Below are 7,301 nucleotides of genomic sequence, written 5' to 3'. Positions count from 1 at the left end.
TGTTTGTTGGTTTGTTTTTGTTTTTCTCCAGAAAAAAAGTTCCATTCTGCAGGAATTGTAAACTCTGACGGTGGTTTGATCCCTTTTCCTATTGTTGCCTGTAATTAGCCCTCAACCATCCTGCAAGACTCACTTATGGATATCTCTGCACTTGCCCAGGTGAGGGGGGTGCTTCTGTATGCCATTCATGCAAGAGGGAAAACCGAGTGCTTGAGCCCAGCAAGCCATGATTCCTGGAAAAACCCAACACAAATCTGTGAATGAATTTTTCCCTAAAACTTCAGGTTTCAAATTTTGTTTTACCCTCAATTAGGAAAAAAACAATTTTTAAAAGTGCTCACAGAGTAGAGCCATACATCCAAATGAATCACACTAAACCCAGTAAAGTGATTCATACTGATGAACTCCAAATGTTTTATTTGGAAGCTGATATCATTTCACTGAATTGTTTTTAAGTGGTTTTGTTCAAAGAGTGAATGGAGACATTTTTTGGAGGGAAGTTGGTCAGGCTGGTCAGGAGACAGGTCAGACTTGGAAGGAAGGGAACATAATACAGGTTTTATCCAAGCCAAAATAAAAGCTTCAGCATTAAAAAAAAAAAGTTTTAAAATAATTTTGGAAATATCTTGGTTCTGTGTCAGTGACACTGATCTAATTTCACAATTCACAGGGAATTAAATAGTTTCATCTGAAAAACCTTTTTTTCAAGAACAAACCCAGCAATATTTTTGATCCCAAAACACCACATTTCTTGGCTGCAGCAGAGAACTAGATTATAGTGCAGAGACAGATGTTATCAATAATAGCAGGCCAAGAAGTAACTCTCAGTATGAGAGAGTCCTCAGTATTCTGAGTCCCGTCAGGCTATGAGGGAACACAGGAACATTCCAGGGAAATCCAGAGCAGTGACATTAGGTAATGTCACTACTCAGAGAACATGATGAAGTCAAATGCATGTCCTGAATGCCCTGCTTTCACACTGGGTGAGCAATGAGCCCCCACAACTGTAAAACTTTGTATGATGCTATTAAAATGTTTAATTATTTATGTTATAGAACTACAAACTTCATCAGTTTGGAACTGAGCCTCTCAGATTCTCACCCAAACCTTGTCTTGAGTGAATCTGACAAAACCCACGTACTCCTTTCCATGAAAAGCCAAAGAATTCCAGCAAACCACTGTATGCCCTCTGCAGCAGAGGGAGGCTGTTCAGGCTGCAAGGATCTGCTCAAGGACCACTCTCTCCAAACAGCAGGTCTTTGGAAGAAGTCTTCCTTGCCCTCAGAATCATTGCTTTTCTCAGCAAGGCACAGCTGGCAGAAGACCAATTTTGCCAGATAAAAGAAATATGAAGAGTCTAATTGTCAAAATTGCCGTGAACACTTAGGGGCCATGCAACCAGAACAGTTCTTACATCTATTACATTTGCTATTTGGCACTTGTATAATTCAGTATTTTAAATATAAAGAATCTTTTCATAGCTGATATTATTTTTTCTAGTGATTTATGAGAATGGATTCTTATATGCACCACAGCTTTTAACCTAACACTGTTGTGACAATATGTGCAATATATGGCTTTATTTAGGGTAATATCTACTACTTAAGTGAAATATAAATTGGATCACATGGTTCATTAAGAGAATTTAATCTTATTAGAAAGGATGAAGAAGGAAAGATGGGAAATTTGCTCTGCAGAATCAATCCATTAACACCTTATTCTTACAAAATACTTCAGGATAATCTTTCTGCATGGTATGAAGATGGAAAAGGCATTCCTAACCTCTTATTTTAATAGGCAGTGTTGTTAGCAATGAGAGCTGATACTGCCTTCAACGAGTATCCCAAACACTGCAGGTCAGCAGAAACATTTATCATTTTCACATGAATCGGTCAACTTGGGTAATGATCCAGGATGCCTCTTCTGCAGTAAAACATTCATGCACAAGAGTAAATTAAATTTATGCTGTCATCAGCTGCCATGTTTCTCCACACAAACCAGCCTTTACTTGCAAAGGATCTATCAACTGTTTTAGCTACCAGAAAAAAAAAATTGGGAGATAACATTTGGGGGATAGCTTCCAGCATTTAGTAGTCTGAAACCATGGAAAGCAAGCTCCTCTTTTATATGTACAATTAATGCTTTATAGTAAAATCTTCCTAGTTAGGCCTTTTGAGTCAAAAATTAAAAAAAGAAAAAGAAAAAGAAAAAAAAGACAAGAAAAAAGGAAGGTTTTCTGAGAGATCTTCAGGGTTTCTCCTAGGTGGAGAGAAAATTTTAAATCAAAATGAAGCAGGTAGGGTGTAAAAGCCACCACCAGTGTAAAACCCAAAAGCAGGGAAAATGAGGTAGGAAAAAACCCAAAAAAACAACAAAGCAAAAATATCTAGGGAACAAACAGTAGACAGAACAAAGAAATTATTTTATAGCAAATTCTTTAGTACTGAAAAACAGGCAGTAGTGTAAATTGCCATTACCTTGTAAAACATCATGCAGGAATAGAAACCCAGGATAACACTTGCAACCCCTTAGAAGTGAACTTATGTCTGAGTGAGCTGCAAACAGATGTTATGCAGCTGCTGGAGTTTACACTGCAGTCCCTACTTCAAGAACTCAGCTGGGCTTCAGGTTTTCATCCCTCCCTCCCTCTGGCTGTCGCTCACCTGGGATGTGCAGAAGAGGACAGAGAGGAAGGAGGGGACGCACAGACCTCCCGCAGTTTGCCGTGTGGGTGTCCCCAGCTATGGGGTGAGGTTGGGCTGTCCCACAGCAGGCTCCGGACAAGCCCTGCAGGTGTTCCCTGACTCCCATCGCTCCCAGCACCCCTGGCAGGGCACACTGGGCTGCACAGCATCCCCCGCACGGGGCTGGGGAGGAGCCTGGCTGTGACCTCCAAGTGTGGCTGGCTCCCTGCTGCTTCCTGCAGCCCTCGGGCCCAGCATCAGGGGCTGATGCTTCAGCAGCTAAAGGGCGGAACAAAAAGAAGTGCAGGGTTATATCCTCACAACTGTTTCAGGTATTAGGATGTTCTCTGTGATTTCTAGACTGGCACTCTACATTTGTGCTCCTTTAGCTGGGGATGAAACCAGTGCCACAGCTTGAGATGACTTCACCTTTCAAATCCCAGAGACCTTCAGCAAAGCTCAGGCAGTGAGAGCTAAGATGTCTCAATTTTTTTCTTTTTTTCTTTTTCTTTTAAACATCAGAAACATTTTGGTTTTAAAAAGGAAGCCCAGACTGCCCTTTCTTCAAGAATAAACATTTGCACAAAAATTGTGGCAGACAACAATACAAAATGATCAAATCCTCACATGACGGTAATTTCTACGCTTGCCTGCATAGTCAATCATTTGTGGTTCGTTTGTTGTGTGTTCGTGGCCCAGCCTGTCTGGCCTTAACCACAGACATTTTCCTCAGAAGTTTTGGAAGCATCTTTGCCCAAGAAGGGCAACTAAAGGCATTTGAGATGCCTGATGGCATTGCCTGGCCTCCCTCTGCCACAGCAAACAGGCACAAATCCTCCTCAGGGACTGCCATCCCAACCATCCTTCCATGGATGTCTCAGATATCCTTGTGCATCTCTAATGGCATCCAGCATCTCTGTTTTGTCCACTAAATTGAGCCTTTGGTCTAACACTGATCCCAAAACTCTGGCCTTCATTAATGTAAATAAGGAATGAATGCAAACCTGAAAATGTGTAACGGATCCAAAAATGTGTAGATTGCTGTACAGCGACAAGCCTCCCTGCAAACAGCTGCTCTGCACTGATATGGTTTTCCCCAATATGAGTCTACATTTACATTAATCTTAAGGGTATTACTGGCAGAACACCTTATTAAAAAAAGAACGGCAGGCTAAGATTACACAACGAGAAGTAACTATTGATGATCCTAGAGAAGAATCAGAATATAGGTAAATATTACTGGTATTTTTCCTACCTTTTCTTCATGCATTAAATGGTCAAATTGAGCGAAGTTCTTAAACTCATGAAATATTACCACTCCGTAGGCAAATTCTGTGGAGAAAAGTAAGTGAAGCCCAGGAGTGTTCCAAATAGTGTCTCAGTACTCCAAAGCCAGAACAGTAATTCTGTATGCACTTTTCTCATTTTCTTGGTATACCATGGGTGACTTCAGTCCTTGTTCAAAGTAAGGACTTGATCATCTCATACTGCCATAGTTTCCTATTTTTCTCCATGTTTCCCTAAAAAAAGCTATTAAGGAAAGAGTTAAGTTCTCCGACAGTCAGGTCTTGGTTCAGTTGTGGATTTACATGGGCACATTTGGGGCATTTGTCTGAAAACCTGAGTGTACCTTGACATTCAGCCATGAGGAGAATGGACTAACTTTTTCCAATCTTGGCAAGACAAGCACACTTAAATCAAAACAACTTAGTCATATTATGAAAGCTGAAACCCTTGCAAATTTATATTCCTCGCCGTGTTTGGGTATTTGTGTGGGCCCAGGGCCAGAAGTAGGCAAAGGGTTTGAAGGAGCAGAGAAGGGACTCTGTGTTGCTGATTTGGAGATAATTTCTGCCTCCTCCAGATGAGTCTGGGAAACATATAAGCTGGCACTTGGTGACAGCACAGTTTCTGTCAAGTGTGTTGTGTCCTGCCTTTTAAGGGAGACTTAATTCTGATGCCAAACATCACAGCCAGTTTGACCAGACAGAGTGGTCAACTGCCCTGATACAGCTGCTTGTGTCTGACACATGGCAGGCCTTGCTAAAAATTAATAAAGGGAAGCAGAGATACTTAAACTTTTTTGACTGAGCAGAGGCTCGGGGAAAATTCTTGTCTTGATTACAAAGATGCAGTCTTACAGAAATCAAGAGGTGTCTTGATTTCGAATTCTCCCTGTAGATGAGAGGAATGAGAGAGACCTGGAAAATCTGTCTCTCTGTGACCAGCTTCCCAAATTGCAGGAGGTGGAAAGAGGATGAAATACTCTCCTTCCCCCGCTCTCTTCGAAATACAGACATACTCTCACTAGAGCCTGCAGCTAAAGGGCTTAAATATGCAGAGTACCAAGCCCTCATCAAAATTTCAAGTGTCTACTTCCATGAGAATCAATAGATGAGAATCTTTTCTCCTGAGTGGATTGGGTTTTCCAGTCTGAAGCACAAGGATTTCAGAAAAGAGGGTGATGAAAATATTTGATTTGGAGAACCTTGAGCAACTCTGAATATGGGCATTGCAAACAACAAATGAACATGTGTTCTGTGTCATGGATCTGCTGAGACAGATACCAAATCATGAAAACAGCTGCTGACAAAAAGGTCCATGTAGCTGAACAGTCTGGCTGACTGTAGCCAAAACCCAGCGCCTAGAGAAGCACAACAGAGCAAGCGCATTTTCCCAGCAAAGCCTGCCAGGCTCCAAGACTTGGTGCCTCAGGCATTTCCTGAGCCAGAGGTTGTCTGTTGTATTTAATAGCTGCACACACACTTTTCCTCTACAAACTCATCCAGTCTACTCTTAAATGATGTGAACACTTAGCACCCACAACACCCCACAGCAGGGGTCTAAGGCTCTAACAAATGGCAAACAAAGAATTACTCTAATTTGCTATGGATCTCTTACCTACTGGTTTCACATGATGCCCCAAACTTCTTTTTTCCGCCACTATTATTCATGGTAAACATTCAATCCCTTCATCCATTCAGCCATCCATGTCCTTTGTCACGTGTGTCTCATCTTGCCATAGTTAATTCTTCTCCAGACAAAGCATCCAGCCTGCACTGGGATGCCAGACACAGAAACCATTCTCAAAACTTTTTGGTATCCCCAGCTCCACAGCCTGACAGGTCCCCCCTGTACTTATTAATCCTTTGGATTTCTTGTAGAAAAGCTGTGTTGGTTCTTCCCTACAGCCTCATTTATCCATGTGCTCACTTCATGTAATCTTTATGATAATTTCAATTTACCCTTCAGCTTCACAGGACCATATTTTACTCCCACAGGAGAAAATACCTTATAAGCAAGAGATTATACATTACCACTTGCAATTCAGCTTTCAGCCTTGAATTCCTTTGCTGTCTTTATTGGGGATTTTGACGCAATATTTCTTTTTTTTCCTCTTTCTTTTTTTTTTTTTTTTTTTTTTTTTTTTTTTGGCAGGGAAAGGGGCTGCTTTGTCATGCTCTCAAATCTAACCTGCCAGAGATTTATGAACTCCAAAGTTCAGACTGCAAGGTCGTCTTGTGTCTTCATCAATTTGCCTTACAAAAAAAGTAGACCAGTGTTAAGAAATCAGACACCCCTCTGATCTGAAGATAAGCCAGTCTCAGTGTTTTTGGATGAGGTTCCCCTACAAAGGGTAAATACCAAGCAACTCTAGAAGGCCACTACTTAAAAAACCCAAACTAACAAAAAAAAATACCCTTTCCCTCTCATTTTACAAAAATAAATTTAAAAGTCTGAAGTCTCTCTTTACATGTCTCTGTGTTGCATCTCCAACAACCTCCCCTTAGCTTATGAACATGGTCACCTTGGCCTTGTCACAGCTCCCTTTGCTGCTTCACAGAGTAGAGTAAACTCTTTGGAGAAAAATCTGTCTGGGTTGCATGCCAGGAAAGCCCTTTCTACAAAATGCACATTTGTCCCGTTTCTGTCCTGGGTTTCTGACAGGGCTCCAACAGTCCCTGCAGTATGGATACCCCACCAAGAAGACTTTCCTCTTGTAACTCCAGCATCTAAGGAATGGTATTGGAGTGACACATGTGCCAAACCCCTGACACGAGGCCTGGCACTCCCCAGGGCACTCCAGAGTCCCTCCTGACTGGCCAGAGCTTCCCTACCTCTCCAGCCTGGATACACAGGGAAGGATGGCATTTCGTTTTCCTTTCCACATGTGGGATGTTGACAGTGGGGTTGCTGCTTTAGGACTGCAGGTCCCCCTGTGTTGTAGTGTGTTTGTTAATTTGTTCAGTTTCTCTCCCTTTTGTTCTGTAATGGTTCTGCTCTCCCAGTTTTTCCCGCCATTGTATGGCCTATCATTTGGTTACCTTGGTTACTCCCGCCACAGTTTATGTCAATCCTCTCTGTTATATAATTTCCCCTCCCCTGTGTTTCCTTATATGTGAATTTGTTCTTCTCCCTGAGCCCAGTCAATCACTCCCCACTCCTCCTAAGCTTCCAGAATCTTCTTCTACCTGGGAGTTATGATTGGCTGTGGCTCCGCGGCCCCTCCCTTCTAATGTAACTATTGGTTTCTCCCCAGTGCCTATTATGTTAAGTCCACTCCCTTACCTTCCCCTATTGGTCCTTTGTAAACCCCCCTCCCTGAGATCCCTCCCC

The sequence above is a fragment of the Melozone crissalis genome, unplaced genomic scaffold (genome assembly GCF_028551555.1).
Source record: "Melozone crissalis strain CALT ecotype California unplaced genomic scaffold, PUWL_Pcris_2 ptg000042l_1, whole genome shotgun sequence".
NCBI classification, from domain to species: Eukaryota; Metazoa; Chordata; class Aves; order Passeriformes; family Passerellidae; genus Melozone; species Melozone crissalis.
Note: the sequence above shows the minus strand (reverse complement) of the source record.